General features: G+C 43.2%; 1 protein-coding gene across 2 annotated transcripts in view; it reads right to left on the reverse strand.

Annotated features, from left to right (window-relative positions):
* TCF20 (transcription factor 20) overlaps nucleotides 1-16,827 on the reverse strand; it is a 99,196-nt gene extending 82,369 nt beyond the window's left edge. For both annotated transcript variants that reach the window (XM_084810026.1, XM_084810025.1), the window contains exon 1: nucleotides 16,650-16,827. The gene's annotated coding sequence lies outside the window, so the exon portion shown is untranslated. The remainder of the gene's footprint in view (nucleotides 1-16,649) is intronic.
* Nucleotides 16,828-17,738: the final 911 nt, after the last annotated feature.

Genomic DNA, 17,738 nt, shown 5'->3' on the forward strand with positions numbered 1-17,738 from the left:
ACTTGATTCTGAAATAAATAATTTATTGCTCATCAATTTAATGCACTTGATTATGTATTTTCATCCTGTGGCATGATATACAAATCAATTCAGAGGATAATAAATGTCATCTAAACTTTCAAGAGAAAATATAAAAATGTAATTCATGTAGTTCATAATTTTGCTGTCCCACAGCTACCAAATACTTCAGAGCTTTCTATGTTCCCTCTTTAGGACTCTTTTAAGCATCAAATCTCCAAACGTAAGCTATTTGTTAATGCTAGTCAGAGTTGACCAAGCAGTGGCCTCCAGTATCCTATCCATTTTTAAATGCAGAGATGGTAAAGAGAATAACTTAGGGCACAATCCTAAACATGTTTAGATAGAAAAAAGTCCTAAAACTTGAATGCTGAGAATTGCAGAACTTTTTCTGTCTAAACATACATAGGACTGCACCCTTAGTTTCTCTTGTACAGAAAGGAGGCAATATGACTTTTATTTCATATTCAAACTGTTTTGCAAACTCGTGTACATTCTGGAAAGGCAAAGAATCAGTGCTAATCTGTTTCTTGAAGGAATCTTTCAGGAAGCACATTCATTTCTTTGTCTCCACAAACTGATGATTCTTGCCATCTGTGCTCATACTCACCATAGCTGTAAGGACTTCCTTGCTCGATGTCAGCTTTTATTGATCCTGACCATCTATGAGGGATCAAACTATTTCATTCTCCTGACAAATGTCAGGAAATAGCAATAAAATCCTGCTCCGTTTACGTTAGCTAGAGATCAGGACTTGATTACTACATTGTAGTCCGCCTTATGACTAATACAAAATCTTAAATTGCAAGAACACTATCATATACATAGGACTATATGAATTCTATAGCAAACTAAAAATTATGGCACAGAAAAGTTCTATAAATATGAATGCGTATTCGCTCCTAATTCACTCTTGAGGATGCACACTTCAAGAAAACCAAGTTGAACACTCCACAATTTCCTTTTATATGAAGGAGACTTACACAGCAATACTAGGCTCACCTACAAGGAAATAAGGCCCACTGAAGCCAATAGCACTTACAGTTGAGTGCCCATGCTTAGGATTGCAAAGTCAGAGTATTGTATCTCATTTCATGAAATTGGCAAGCCATTCATATAAGACAGTAAGGGCACAATCCTACGCATGTTTAGGCAGAAGAAAGTCCTGAGAGTCGTAGGACTCAGTTCTGTCTAAACATGCACAGGATTGCACCCTAAGTCCCTCTATTGTCTGCTGAAGTGTTCTAACCTTCACCTACTCCTATTCCAAGTGAGCTGCATGTTTAATTCTATATCACAGGCTAGACACTAGTCTATTATGCCCTTGCATATTAAAGACAGAACTGTTCATTATCAGATGCATATTCTATGCACATTTATGCAGTATGATCAAGTGACCTCTTAAGTAGCTTTTTGAGCCCTGTTGTGGCGAAGGGGCTTGCGTAACTCAGTGAAGCCATAAGCTATGCCATGCAGGGCCACCCAAGATGGACAGGTCATGGTGGAGAGTTCTGACAAAATGTGGTCCACTGGAGAAGGAAATGGCAACCCACTCCAGTATTCTTGCCAAGAAAACCCCATGGAACGTAGCACAAGGCTAAAAGATATGACGCCGGAAGGTGAGACCCTCAGGTCGGAAGGTGTCCAATATACTACTGGGGAAGAGCAGAGGGTATTTCCAAGTAGCGCCAGAAAGAGTGAAGCGGCTGGGCCAAAGACGAAAGGACACTCAGCTGTGCATGTGTCTGGTGGTGAAAAGAAAATCCGATGCTGTAAAGAACAATATGTTTAGGAACCTGGAATGTCAGATCAATGAATCAAGGTAAGCTGGAGGTGGTCAAACATGAGATGGCAAGACTGAACATCGACATCTTGGGAATCAGCAAACTAAAATGGACAAGCATGGGCGAATTTAATTCAGGTGACCATTATATCTACTACCGTGGGCAAGAATCCCTTAGAAGAAATGGAGTAGCACTCACAGTCAATAAAAGGGTGGGAAAAGCAGTACTGGGGTACAATCTCAAAAACGATAGAATGATCTCAGTACGAATCCAAAGCAAACCATTCAACATCACAGTAATTCAAGTCTATGCCCCAACCGCTGAGGCCGAAGAAGCTGAGATTGATCGGTTCTATGAAGACCTACAACACCTTCTAGAACTAACACCAAAAAAAGATGTCCTCTTCCTACTTTAGCATTCCAATCCCCTATGATGAAGTCAAGCATTCCAGTCCCCTATGATGAAGTCAAGAAATCACCGGGATAACAGACAAGCATGGCCTTGGTGTACAAAATGAAGCAGGACATCACCAGATGGTCAATATCGAAATCAGATTGATTATGTACTTTGCAGCCAAAGATGGAGAAGTTCCAGTCAGTCAGTCAAAACAAGACCTGGAGCTGACTGTGGCTCAGATCATGAGCTGCTTCTTGCAAAATTTCGGCTTAAATTGAGGAACGTAGGGAAAACCACTAAACCATTCAGGTATGACCTAAATCATATCCCTTATGAATATACAGTGGAGGTGACGAATAGATTTAAGGGATTAGACCTGATACACAGAGTGCCTGAGGAACTATGGATGGAGGTCCATAACATTGTTCAGCAACTCAATCCATCCCAAAGAAAAAGAAATGCAAGAAAGCAAAGTGGCTGTCTGAGGAGGCTTTACAAGTAGCTAAGAAGGGAAGCGAAAAGCAAGGGAGAAAGGGGAAGATCTATCCAACGGAATGCAGAGTTCCAGAGAATAGCAAGGAGAGACAAGAAGGCCTTTTTAAATGAACAATGCAAAGAAATCGAGGAAAACAATAGAATGGGAAAGACTAGAGATCTTTTCAAGAAAATCGGAGATCTCAAGGGAACGTTTTGTGTAAAGATGGGCATGATAAAGGACAAAGAAGGCAGGGACCTAACAGAAGCAGATGAGATTAAGAAGAGGTGGAAAGAATACACAGGAGAACTATACAGGAAAGATCTGAATGTCCCTGATAGCCATGATAGTGCGCTCACTTAACGTGAGACGGACATCCTAGACAGTGAAGTCAAGTGGGCCTTAGGAAGCATTAGTAGCAACAAAGCTAGCGGAGAGGACAGTATTCCAGCTGAGCTATTTAAAATCCTAAAAGATGATGCTGTTAAAGTGCTGCACTCAATATGCCAACACATTTGGAACACTCAACAGTGGCCACAAGACTGGAAAAGGTCAGTTTACATTCCAATTCCAAAGAAGGGCAATGCCAAAGAGTGTTCAAACTACCGTACAATTGTGCTCATTTCACATGCCAGCAAGGTGATGCTCCAAATCCTACAAGCTAGGCTTCAGCAGCATGTGAACCGAGAACTACCGGAAGTACAAGCTGGGTTTCGAAGAGGCAGAGGAACTAGAGATCAAATCACCAACATTCGCTGGATCATGGAGAAAGCAAGAGAATTCCAGAAAAATGTCTATTTCTGCTTCATTGACTACGCTAACGCCTTTGATGGTGTGGATCACAGCAAACTGTGGCAAATTCTGAAAGAGATGGAGTACCAGACCACCTTACCTGTCTCCTCAGAAACCTATACGAGGGTCAAGAAGCAACAGTAAGAACCAGACATGGAACAACCGATTGGTTCAAAATTGGGAAAGGAGCACGACCAGGCTGTATATTGTCGCCCTGCTTATTTAACTTATATGCAGAGTACATCATGAGAAACGCCGGGTTGGATGAATCACAGGTCGGAATTAAGATTGCCAGGAGAATTATCAACAACCTCAGATACGCAGATGATACCACCCTAATGGCAGAAAGTGAAGAGGATCTAAAGAGCCTCTTGTTGAGGGTGAAAGTGGAGAGTGCAAAAGCTGGTATGAAACTCAACATTAAAAAAACTAAGATCATGGCATCTGGCCCCATCACTTCCTGGCATATAGAAGGGGAAGAAATGGAAGCAGTGACAGATTTTATTTTCTTGGGCTCCAAGATCACCACAGATGGTGACTGTAGCCATGAAATTAAAAGACGCTTGCTCCTTGGGAGGAAAGCTATGGCAAATCTAGACAGCATAGGAAGAAGCAGAGACATCACCTTGCCAACAAAGGTCCGTATAATCAAAGCTATGGTTTTCCCAGTAGCAACGTATGGCTGTGAGAGCTGGACTATAAGGAAGGCTGAGTGCCGAAGAATTGATGCCTTCAAACTGTGGTGCCGGAGAAGACTCTTACGAGTCCCCTGGACTGCAAGGAGGTCAAATCAGATATCCTAAAGGAAATCAACCCTGACTGCTCATTGGAAGGACAGATGCTGAAGCTCAAATATTTTGGCCACCTAATGCGAAGAGAAAACTCCCTGGAAAAGACCCTGATGCTAGGAAAGATTGAAGGCAAAGGAGAAGGGGATGGCAGAGGATGAGATGGCTAGATAGCATCACCGATGCAATGAATATGAACTTGAGCACACTCCAGGAGAGAGCAGAGGACAGGAAGGCCTGGCGTGCTATGGTCCATGCGGTCACGAAGAGTCGGACACGACTTAACGACTGAACAACAACAAATTCAAGTCTGGTGCAACATGCTTTTCTCTTCTAGACCGCAAAGAACTTACATATCCCATTTTGGAGCCCTCCCCAACTATTATTTATTTACTACATTTATATCCTTCATTTCCTCTAAGCAGCATACATGGCTCCTCTCCCCACATTTTATCCTTGCAGCAAACCTATGAGGTAGGTGAGACTGAAAGAGAGTGACTGACCTATGATCACCCAATGAGTTTTATGGCTGAGCAAGGATTTGAAGCAAGGTGTTCCTGGCCATAGTCCAATCACTGCACCACACTGACCCAGTTCACGTGTAACAGCAAATCATAGGTTAATTCACCCATAATTTGCCAGACATGAATAAGCCTCTGGCATGCTCCTCACTTCCTATTTCATTTTACAACCTATGATCACTCCGATCATAGGTTGTTCTCATGAAGTCTGAACGCAGGCACTCTAGATTGTTTAGGAGTTGCTCATGCCTGATAACTCATGGGTTAATTAATGCAAGATTTTCCATTACGTGCAACCCAGCCCATAGGCTCTCACAAGTTCCATATCATATAAATAGGTATTGCAGGGAAACCTCTATACCCTTCCTTCTTCAGAATTTGCAACAAGATCCACAAACTGTATCTAAGACAGATCAGATCTAGTTTACGTGAGACGTGTTCCAGGAAGGATTAGATCAATGATGCATCTCAATTAGTGTGTGAAAAGGCCACTTAGTTAGAAACAGGCTTATATGAACACTTTGGGAAATCATGTATTGTTGCTGTAGCTTTTTATTAATTTTTATTGTGAATTGTCAACAATACAGAACAAAACAAATCATGTGATGTTCTTACAGATGGAAGAGCGGGCTGGATGGCGCGTGCTCTCTCTCTCTCTCTCTCTCTCACACACACACACACACTAAACCATCTGATACAAATGGTCAATGTCAGGGCTAACAGTGGTCCAAGAACACAAACATAGATCCAGCTTCTAATTCTGCACATCACTGCAAACACATTAAAAAGATGACCTGCAATATACTAGTTCAGGAAAGGAATTTAATGGAACATTCAGACAACCACTTACACTTTCCATCCATGGTGACATAGTTAGGTTATGTCTAGAGCATTGGACTGGGACTCAGGAGATCCAGGTTCTAGTCCCCACATGGCCATGAAGCTCACTGAGTGACTTTGGGCCAGTCACAGACTCTCTGCCTAACCTACCTCATAGGGTTGTTGTAAGGATAAAATGGACAGGAAGAGGATCATGTAAGCCACTCTGGGTGCCTTGGAAGGGGAAAAACGGTGGGATATAAATGTAATAATAAAATAAAATAAAATAAAAGTCTGGCTGTTTTCATTTTTATATTGGTTTTGTCATTGTTTTATGTGTGAATATTGTATTTTAACTGTTGTAAAGTGCTATAAGTAGCGTGGAAGCACCAGAAGGGCAGATATACATTTCTAAATAAATCAGCTCTCATGATGTCAAAGCAAACTGACCTTTAGTTTCATCTAAAGAATTAGAAATAAGAGGGCAAGACTAACACACAAAGGTCCAGTTTAAATTATCATCTAACCCTGGGTTTTTATTTTCACAAACAAGCTACAGCAAGCCTTAGGCTCACTCTCCTTCCCCTGCCCATGAGAGGGCAGTAAAAACTTTTTCATTCATTTTTGACTGAACCAGTTGCCATTATATATGTACTCAGGAATATGTGTCCTATTATACCTCTAATTAGTTAACAAACCATGATATAAAACCATTGTTTGATCCTGGTTTAACTAGCTAGAATAAAGCACAGTACTGCAGCTTTGTGCTTTCATCAGGGAGTAGGCAACCTGGTGTCTCCAGATGTTTACGACTACAATCCACCAAGCACAGACTACTCACTAAGCTGGCTGGGACTCATAGGAGTTGTACAAAACATCTGGAGGGCACTAGATTTCTTACCTCTGGCTTAATGATCATGTGAACCATGGGTTTACAACAAGGTCTGGCAACTTGTAAGCCAGAACGAGCTCCCCACTGCTTCTTTAGAATGGTCATATGTAATAGTATATGGGATGAACATGATTTGCAACACTGAGAGTTCAAACTATGAGTTTCTACTGTTATATTTTTATAATATATTTTATATTATATTTTGCTTCATGTATTATATAGTACGAAACCACTACACCAGTTACAAAACTGTAATGTGTTGAAGAGTTGTTACATCTCCTAAAAGATTTGACTTTCTGAAGATGCAGCACTATTGCCCCTGAATCCAACAAGTTCTTTTGTTCCATACATTCACATTTGTGAGTATCTCACAAATACAGGAAATGAGGAGAGTATAAAACAGAGTTCCCTGCTATATCTGCTAAGACTTCTCTCATCCCAATTGTACAGGAAGTGCAAATTACCCACTCACAAAAACCCAGGATTTATTGTTCTTTCAAAGCAGATGAAGATGTGTCTTGTGCAAATTAAGACAACTGTATATACCTAGGTATTGCACACTGGTCTCATTAGTGATAGGGAAACATTCCAACAGTGTCCATCCACTAGCGCTACTGACATTGAGCATTACTTTATGTTAACACAATGCCCATAGCACTAGCCTACCAACACCACTGGATCCTTTCCTAAGTTTCCCAATCCTGACTTCATCAAGTGGCTAGGAATGAGTTATGATATCCACAGCTGCCATTTCAAACTAGCTGTTCGAGAACCTGACAGTCCCCAGCTATGAAAGAAAATCTCACAAAGCAAGTTTTTGTTTAACAAGAATGTCTTTTTTGCTGTTAGAACCCAAACAAATTTCTAAGCAGCCTGAAAGTTTTGTAATTATTGTTTTCAGCACAGGTATCCCCAATTTTAATACATCCTGGCACATACAGATAGTGCTCTGTCTCTTGAGTGAATTCATTAAAGAATGCAGTTTGAACAAAGAAGGTGTGTTGGAAGTGTCAAGAATACACACGACACTTATTTAGCACTACCAGTGTACTGGGTGCCATACAAAATACAGAAGAGCCACTGAACAAATAATGTTCTGTTAAGAGAAAGTATTTCAACAGAAAATAAGCTCAATGTAATTTTCCACACTTTTTTTTCTTATCCAGAGCACATTGTATTCCTTAGCAAGGTTAACTATGGTTTAGTCAGTTTGTTAATCTGCTTGCACTGCTTGGTGGATACATTATATAGGCAGCAAATTCGATAGATCTATTAGTCCTTATGGAAAAGATTTTGGGCGGGCATTTAAAGTTTGTTGCCCATACATTTCATGAATTCCCTCAATCTGTGTTATAGAAAAGAATAAGGGAGCAATCCTATGGAGATAGGTGGCCACCTCCAAATTTGGAGGCAACTGCCTATCCAATGCAGAGGGGATCTTCTTCTCTGCTCTGGCCACCCTGCATTTGCAGCTAGATAGCCAGTTTTGGCTGTCCAGCCACAGGACTTCGGGGGGGGGGGAGGCCGGATGAGGCATAGGAAGTGTCATACCAGTACGTCCACACTCCCTGCCCTGCCCCTGGGAACACTCCCTTTTGTCCTGCTCCACGCTGCTTGTCCAAGCGCAGAGCCCGGGGACGATCCATGCCACCTACAAGGCAGCAGGGGGAGGGGGTGGGGAGGCAGTTTTCCGGGAACCAACCCCAGATCGCAGGCTCCAAGGTCAGTTCCCGAAAACTGAACAACCCTATGGCCATCTAGCTGCTGTCTAGCGGCCATAGGATTGTGCCCTAAGTGTCTTATTTCACCAAAAATCTCTGGGTGTAAGCCAACTGCAACCCCTCCTCTTGGACTCTGCCATTATTATCACTGCTTCAGTGCTTCTCATTTTGATTACTACAATCCACTCAAAGTGGAACTGCACTTAAAAACTATTTGGAAGCTGCAACTAGTAAAAAAAATTCTGCAACCCACCAGTAGCCTATTATACTTATTCTTGCTCTTCTACACTAGTGCCAGTTAGGTTCCAGGCCCAATTCAAGGTGCTAATTACATTTAATGCCTTAACCATATCCTGGACTCTACATACCTGAAGGAGCACCTCCTATCATATATTCCCACCCACCCATCCTCCAAGGGTGGCAGCGAAGTTAGTGCTCCACTCATTTCTGGAGGCAAGATTGGTGGGAATTCAGATCAAGCTCACACAAGAGTAGTTGTTTTTTGAGGTTTTTTGTACTGTTTGATTTGATATTGTGCAATGCTTTACATATTGAACAGAAATACATGTTTTAACAATAAACAATTTGAGTATAAGTACTTTGTCTTCATATAATGATTCCTCACTGAAGTAGCTCTACTTTATAAAGTTTATATACCTTCTCCAACTCCGTTTCCAACAAACTGAGAATTCTTCTACAAAATATGCAAGCGGTAAGGGTGGCAAGTACTTACAAATTGGGAATATTTTACATAAAAATTAATGTTTTTATTATTGCTTGCTGGTCCAACTCCCAGAAGAATCATTTCAGCATCCCATCAACAATGGCAAGATACGAAGAAGCAGACAACTATCTTAAAACCATTCTGTAGACATAGTTGGGATTTTTAGTGTGAATTCAACACAACTGTCTTTGTTGGCTAGTCATCCAGTTTTGAAAGAACTATGTACACTTCTGTACCATCTGAGTTGTTTGCAAATCTCTTCTCTTCAAACTCAGAGTCCACCAACAATGCTGATCTATTATAAAACAATTAACCAAGTCAATAATTAATACCTTTATTTAGATCAATGTTCACAATATAGTATCAAAGTTACACAACATTCTACTTCAGGCTGGATGTTAAAGAATTTTTCTTCTTCAAAAGGAGAGGGTTTAAGTATCCGAGTGAAACCATAGATATTTGAGTGGAAGTATAGTGTAGAATTGTTGCTGTCAACTCTTTCATGCTTAAAAGAAGCATGGAGAAAATCTTGCAGAATTAACACAATCCTATCCATGTTTACTCAGAAAACAGTCCTTCTGCTTTCAATAGAGCTTACTCCCAGGTAAGTGTGCGTAAGACTAAATGTAGTTGTATACATTACAACTATCTTTTGTTATACAGACACCTATTGGGACAAAGAAGCAATGAAGCTTCCTTGGAAAATGCTAAAACCAGTCGATAAAGCATGACCTCCTTGGCGACATATTAAAAAGAATGCATCAGCACTTACCTACATGTGTAAAAAAGCACTTACAGAACCATTTCAACATGCAAGCTCACATACCACAGTATTTGGAAGTGGTACTTGAGAAAGGGACCAAAGTTCAGTATCAAAGCATATTCTCTGCATGCAGAAGGTCCCAGGTTGAGTCTCTGATATATCTAGGTTAAGAGCATCAGCTGAAAGATCTCAGCCCATGACCCTAAAACAGGGGTAAGCAACCTGGTGCCCACCACTTGGACAATTCCTATCATCCCTGACCACTGTCCATGCTGGCTTGGCCTGATGGGACTTGCAGTCCTACATATTTGGAGGGCACCAGTTTACCTACCCCTCAAGTAGACCACACTGAGATAGACCGACAAATAATCTGACCTCGTGTAAGGCAGCTTCCTATGTATCTGTTATCATGTAATTTTAAGTGTCCAGGTAAACAGCCAAAAATGAGGTTGTTACTATTTTAGAAAACAATCTTTTCTACTTCCTGTCTTGGAAAACTAGGCATCTGAAAATGGGTGTACATACATATGCAAAGGGAAGCTATGAGCTATACACTGGCTACTTTGTGAGTGCCTTAAGTGACCAAATAATGTTCTTACTATTTTCCTCTTCTATTTCACCTTAGGCAGTTTCATCAGATACCAGGCACACCTTCCCTGACTATTGTCAAGCCTAAGGGGAAGATCAAGATCATGGAAACTGATCAATAAAATGTAGTCTTCTATTCATGAATGCCATGACCAAGAACTCTTATTTATCAGCCACGGAAAGAAATGTGAGGTAACTAAAAAAAAAATCACACACATGCACGCGCGCACACACATACAGAATGGTGTTAACAAGTGAAGGAAATGTTAAAAACCACAAGGAAGCAGGCATTACACTAGGATCAGCACTGTGCCCTGGAGCCACTGGAGGGGCACACACCCAACAAGATTTTCCTCAATATATCCACAAGCCTCAGAGGCACCAAGACTGAACAGAAAAGTAGTTCAGTACTTGTAGCTTGGGGCTCCATGATCAAAGGAGTGGAAGGATTGTAACCAAAGGAAACCTAAATCAGAAGAACACTATGAACGTTTGTTGGATGAATTTAGACTTGCTTTCCCCCTCAATTCAATAGGTTGTATCATACTGCTCTGCTAAAACCGGGCTGATGAACCTGTGCCCCGTCCCCGATCTCCCATCATCCCTGACCACTGGCAATTTGGCTGGGACAATGGCAGTTGGAGTCCAACAATATCTGGGAGGGCACAGGTTGATCACCCTTGCGCTAAACAATAAAAGGAAAAAATAGTAAGACAGTAACTAAAAAGCGCAGTCCTATGGAGATGCCCGTAAGCCTCCAAACTCAGAGGCATACAGCCATCTTATGCAGAGTAGGAAGAGCGGTGGAGGCGATCTTCGCCTCCATAGTCCTCCCACTCTGCATTTTGGCTAGACGTGCTTTTTTCGCCCATCTAACAGGAGCGCATCAGAGCAGGAGGAAGGAGGCTGGTGTGGCCTTAGGACAGTTGTATCCTGGCTTCCCCAGTCCCCTCCCCACCTAATGGCAAACCTCCTTTACTCGCTAACCGAGGTTACACTTGTCTTCTCTTCACACCGGCTGTGAGGGGGAAAGAGAGGGGGTGGGGAGCACAAACTCCTGGATCTGTGGTCAGAGTGGTATCTCCAACCTCAGATACAGGAATCTGCATTATCCTATGGACCCCCAGACTCTATCTAGGGGCTAAAGAATTGCTCCCTTAGGTATGTTGTGAAGGAAGACTCCACAGAGGAAGTTCCCTGAACTGCTGTGCAGCTGTCAAAAAGAGGAGGAAGACATTTGCCCTTACCCTCAAAGCAATCACACAGACATGTCCCAGGGGTTGACTCTACACAGGTGGGGAATCCATATTTATAAATGAAATAAATAAATGTGGGACTGCACAATCACTTGATTTTAAAAAGGTGAAAGGATTAAAAGCATATTGATCAAATAGCATTAACTAGATACACACAGAAGTGATTTCAGATTTGATGTTTCCCCCCTTATTTTCATCAATTCTTATATTTCACTACTTCTGGCCATCTTTGAGCAAGCTGAGTGGGCAATCCACTAAAGTTCAATGTTACTTAGAATTCTGAATAAAAAGTACCAGTCTACACATATGAAGAAGTGTACTGCTACAAAATCATCAAGTTGAAATAAGTGTTGCGAATTGTTTCTGCAAGCTTGTTAAAATCCAAGGAACTCATGAGTCATTCAGGAACATTTCAGCACTGAACAGTTACAATCAGCACATGGGTACATCAATACAAGTTTTGTGAACATGTGTGTTTAGCCACATAGAGCAGATAACTCACTTTACAACTTACAGCCCCCAAACCTAAAGGTCTCATTTAGTAAAAACAATGTAAATAGTAGCTCAGTTTCATTTTCACTTAAAATCCTTCAAATTTCCTTTAAAAGACCCAAAGCATATAGCACCTGCACAGGGCTAGAACTAAAGCAATTCAGCATTCTATCACCCATCATTATCTGAAGAAAGGGAAAGAGGCACTCAGGGGTGGGGGTGTCTGTGTTGCATATGAAAATAATAGTACAAACTGACCTGCAAGTATATCCCAGATGGATAGTGGTAAGAACATTATAGTTGCCAATTGGGAAGCAACCAAGGTATACAAAGGGTTTCAACAACAATACACTAGAGATGTGCCTTTTACTACTGGCTGACAGAATCTGTTGTGTACAATATTTTCACAGTTCTCAAACCAATATGATTTGCCTTTTTAGCAAGCTTTGAACTGTGGCAATAGCCCACCAGACACAAGCAAGGCACCCTCCACTCAGTATTGGATGCCAAGTCAGCTGCAGCCACAATGGAAAAAGCATACAAGTCACTGTGGTGATCAGTTGCCAGTTTTGTGATGACCTATAGCTAGGGATGTACGAAAGTCACTTACCTTTCCACGGATTATGTTCATGGGGGGGGGAGGCGTTCTGTCCCTCCCCCCAGAATCCTCAACGGGGGGGAGGCGATCCGTTCCTCCCCCCCGGAATCCTTGATGGCCGGCTGTGCTCTGCAGCGGCTCCGCGGAGCAGCCGGCCAGGCCCAGGCCAGAGCCATCTGCAGCTGGATTTCTGGCCGCAGAGGGCTCTGGGGAAAAAAAAAAAAAAAAAGCATATGCAAATGGCGGCGGCTACAGCTGCCGCCATTTGCGTTCCTTATTTTTCGCCGTCTTAGTCTACGTAAATATTTACGTAAACTATTACAGCAAAAATAAAGGGGAACGCAAATAGCGTAGCAGGCGCCTACGTAAATAAATATTTACATAGGCTAAAACGGCGAATCAAGAAGGGACGCAAATAACGCCCGCTACGCTATTTGCGTTCCCCTTTATTTTCGCCGTAATAGTCTATGTAAATATTTATGTAGACTAAGACGGCAAAAAATAAGGAATGCAAATGGCGGCGGCCATAGCCGCCATTTGCGTACACTTTTTTTTTTTAAACCCAGCCGTGATAGGCTACGTAAATCTTTACGTAGCCTATCACATCTCCGTAAAAAAACAAACAAACCCAAAATGACAAGACTGCAAATGGCAGCGGCGGCAGCCAGTCAGAAGACCAGCCACCGCCGCCGCAGCCCGGAACATCCGCCCCAGGTAAGTCTCGTCCCGGGGGGGATCCGCAGGGGGGTGGCAGGCCATTCCGCCACAGATTTCAGGGGGCCGAATGCACTGGCATTCGGCCTCACCGAGATCCGTGGCAGAATTCTCTGACATCCCTACCTATAGCTTTAAATAAATGAATTGATCAAGCACTAAACTTTCAGCTTTTTAACATTCTAAGGAAGCCAAGATGCATGTTTTAAACTATAATCCCATGTATTAACAATATAAATACTTTTTTATAGCATGAAAAGCTAGATATGTCTTGCTTCACATAACATAAAAGCTTCCAGCTGGCTGTAGATCCTATTGGCTCTGACAGTTGCTACAGCCAGCCAGAGCACCTCAGCCCAGCCCTCTCAACAGCACTACCTAACCACGATCTCTCACCCTCCTCTGCAGGCTGAAGAAGCCAGATGCTGCCACTCAGTGTTGACAACAGCAACACTATTGACTAGGCTGGAGCAGAGCTCTCCATGGTTATAGAAAATGGCAAAACCTCATAACTGGCAAAGCTACTGAAAGGCATCTGCACCTACAGGTTCTGGTTCACAGATTCCTATGTAAACTGGCCCTTAGTGTTGCCTACTCCCATTATTGTGCATCTACAGCAGATACTGCAACTGGTGGCCTGCCTAGATGCAGCCTATGAATCAATTTTATTTTGTCCTACCAAATCTGAGCCATGGTAATAGTAGAATTTTACATTTTGAGTGGAAGTACTTCTTCACACAGTGCATAGTTAAGCTATGGAAACTAAGTAGCCACCAGTTTGGATGGCTTTAAAACGGGGTTAGACAAATTCCTGGAGGACAATGCTATCAATGGCTACCAGTCTTGATGGCTATGTGAAACCTCCAGTACCAGAGCCAGTTGCTGGGGAACATGGGTGGGAAGGTGCTGTTGCACTCATGCTCTGCTTGTGGGTTCCTAGTTGACAGCTGGGTGGCCACTGTGTGAACAGAATGCTGGACTAGATGGACCCTTGGTCTGATCTAGCGTGGCTCTTATGTTCTTATGATTTATAAGAAGAAAGTTGTACTTCTCTCCAAATTTTACATATAATGCCTCACTAAAAATCTACTCAGAAAATCAATGAAATACCATGTGAATTCCATATACAAATGTATTGTGTTGTTCTCCAATATGTTCTCTTGAAAGGTAAGAACCAACAAGTGAGGAATCTTTCCCAGAAAGCAAGCATATTTGTTCCTTATGCCTGCGAAGCCCTTACTGTCAAATGGGGTCAAATTTATGTGTGAGGCTCTAATATGTATGTTTGTGAGAGACTCAGACTGTGCAGGAACTCTCAGCACCCAGATTACTATCTCCAGAATTGCCTCAAGATTAGGATATTTGTCCCTGATCTAGAGACCACACTAAGGTATAGCAGTCAGTACAAGTGACTCCAAATAGCTCTTCTGCAGTAGATTCAGATATTGTGAAATGCTGATGAAGTGATCACTTAGGAACTAGGATTCATAACATTTTGTAGTAGTAAATAGTCATTAAAATTGTTATCACAGACCCTCACCCCAGCTAGAACCAGCAAAAGGTGATACCTTCTTTCTGTTAGAAAGAAACTGTTTGATGATCCACTACTGGGGTAACTGGAGCCAGATCTATGAAAACATGCAGATCTCACATTCATATCTATCAAGGAGCCCAGGGTGGCATATCCTAACAGCCACCTTATAGCGTAGGCAGAAAGATGGGGACCATGAGCCAGTCAGCTTCATGGCTGGGCAGGATGTGAACCTAGGTGCCTCCAATCCATTTCTGATACTATCCACTACACTGATTAAAAATGCTCTGGATCTTTTAAATTACTTATCATCTAAAATAGAAGCCAAAGCACCAAAGTGTACAATGTGTTACTTTTAAAAAAGGAAATGTAGAGAAAAAGTATTATTTTGAGGGAGAAAAACACACCACACAAACACTATCTTGCCATTCACAACTAATTATCATACTGGATAACACTAATATACATGAAAAAAATTAACAGTGAACATTTGCTTCAGTTTAACCACCCCATTCTATTAAGCAACACTAATTGAGAAGTAAGGAGTACGCAGGTCTTCCAAGTGGCATAATTATCACTTTTCTAGGAAACAACTCTTAAGGCAATCACTTCTAATATATGGCTACATCACCACTAGTTAGACCTCACAGTAAATGACACTAACACACACAGAAAAACCAAGAATATCCTCAAGCGATTTCAGTTTATTCTCTTTAGGAAGAAAAAGTTGATAATGCACTTCTATAGGACAAACAGTACATAAAGCATTTACTACTGTAAAGCCATCCAAATATATATATACACATACGTACATGCAATTTAATTTTGTTCATATAAATGAAAACAGTGAAGTTATATTGTTCCAAATTTATTTAAGGCAGTTAATGTTTAAGGCCTTTTTCTCTACCCCAGCCTTCCTGTTTACTAACAGAGCGACACGGGGTGGGCAGCCCCCATCACTTTACTTCATCATGCACTAGAAAAGTGCATAGAAATAGCAGGTGAAGCTGAGATTAGTTTACATCCTAAGAATAAAAATAAAAATATTTTGTTCCATAAAACTGAAGTATAAATGAAAACTCTGCTTACACAGCAATGTTTTAGTGTTTGTTTTTACACACACACAGAAAGGAATGAAGGAAGGAAGGAAGGAAGGAAGAAAGAAAATCCACATACCCACTGTATCAGCAATGGGCTTAACTTAATCCTCTCCCTTCCATTCCCACTCCACACAGAGGCACATGCAAGAACTTAATTCCAGCCAATGGAAGATACCTTTCCTACTCCTAGAGGAATCCCCAGTTCCTTCGACGTGAGGAAACAATCTCACCAGCAAAGAGAGAAGTGTGACTTCAGGTGTTCCGAGAAGGAACTATTTCATTACCGCTACCCCTCTTTTTCTAACCCTTTGGCCACTTCATCACACTTTCCTCTTTGACAACCCTCTCCTGTATCAGACGTGCGCACGTTAGGAGCCAAGGGAAGCGTGACAAAGAATCAAAGGGTTTTAAGAGCATACCCGAAGGGCCAACTGGTTTAGCCCAAGCACAGGTGCCCCCCCCAACTCCGAGCACACACACCCCCCCCGCGGCAGCGCGCATTCATATTTTAAGTATCCATCACAGCCAGGCTGGGGGAGGGACACGGATGCTGCGGCCCACGGGCCGCCTGGCACCCGTCTCCTGCTCCCGCCCCGCCTCAGAGTCGAGTCGCGCCCCGCCCCGCCCCTTCCATCGAGGCCCGCGACAGGGCTCTAAAGGTGTGTGGAAGTCGTTACCTGAGCGTCGTTCTCCTCCCCGCCCCCCGAGGGGGGGAGCGCGGAGCGGATGAGGTCTCTCAGAGGCGCGTGGGGCGGCGGGGATCCGCTTCGGGCCGGGGGCGGCTCCGCGGCGGCAGCTCGGAGATTTCTCTCTCCATTCTCCCCCTCGCACACACAGGAAATAACACAGGGTCATCTGACAGCACCCAGCCAATGGAGTGACGGCGGGACAGCGCGCGCAAAAGGGAGGATGCGCGAGGCGGCAGCCGGGCAGGGTGGGAAAGGGGCGCGCGCGCGAGTATGCGTGCGCGCCCACGCTCGACGGCGCTCAGAAGCGTGCGCCTCCCTCTTACCACGCGCTCATTTAAAGGGGCCGCGCAGGACAGCGGGAGGGCACCAGCCCACGCTAGAACGCTGCGCGTGCCTCCGCTCAAGGCGAGCAGGGGCTTGCTGTTGGAAACAATGCGAAGACTGTGGAAAAAACGCAGTAGCTCAGCAGCAACTCCCACGCCTTTAGAGAGGGGATATTTAAATGGGGAGCACGCCACAGCAACGCGGGGAAGCCCCGCACCGGAGTAAATCCCCTTGAACTAAGTGAGGCTTACTTCTGAGTAAGCATGGGTAGGACTGAGCTGCAGATGCGTATACAGCAGCTATCGTTTTCCCGCAAACGGTGGTTGTAACAAGCACTTCGTCAGGTTCAGTCACAGCCAACTGCCTGAAACGCCTGGAGTAATCAAGCTCGTGGTCGACTCCGAAAGGGTGGCAGGGCTGGGCATTTGCTACGTATCCTCAAAACTGACAAAGCGCCCCCCCCCCGCGGGGGGGCATTTCTCTTTTTTAGGCTGCAAAAATTCGAACCTTTTGTGGGTTCAGCACGAGACAGTTCTATTTTATTCTCAAATTTCCTGGCCCCTCTTGCTCATACACCTGTCATGTATCCCTGTCATGAACACTAGCTACTGCTAAAGCACTAAGGTCTCCCCCATTCACCTACCCGCCCCAACCCCCCCAGCTTTCTTTGAAAGGCATAGAAGTAAACCTAGGCATAATGCCTGGCCCTTTGCAGCTGCATAAGACTGGGGAAAAGGGCACCAGGTAGGGCCT

The sequence above is a fragment of the Heloderma suspectum genome, chromosome 7 (assembly GCF_057233095.1).
Source record: "Heloderma suspectum isolate Gila_16-S chromosome 7, 16-S_ref, whole genome shotgun sequence".
NCBI lineage: Eukaryota > Metazoa > Chordata > Lepidosauria > Squamata > Helodermatidae > Heloderma > Heloderma suspectum.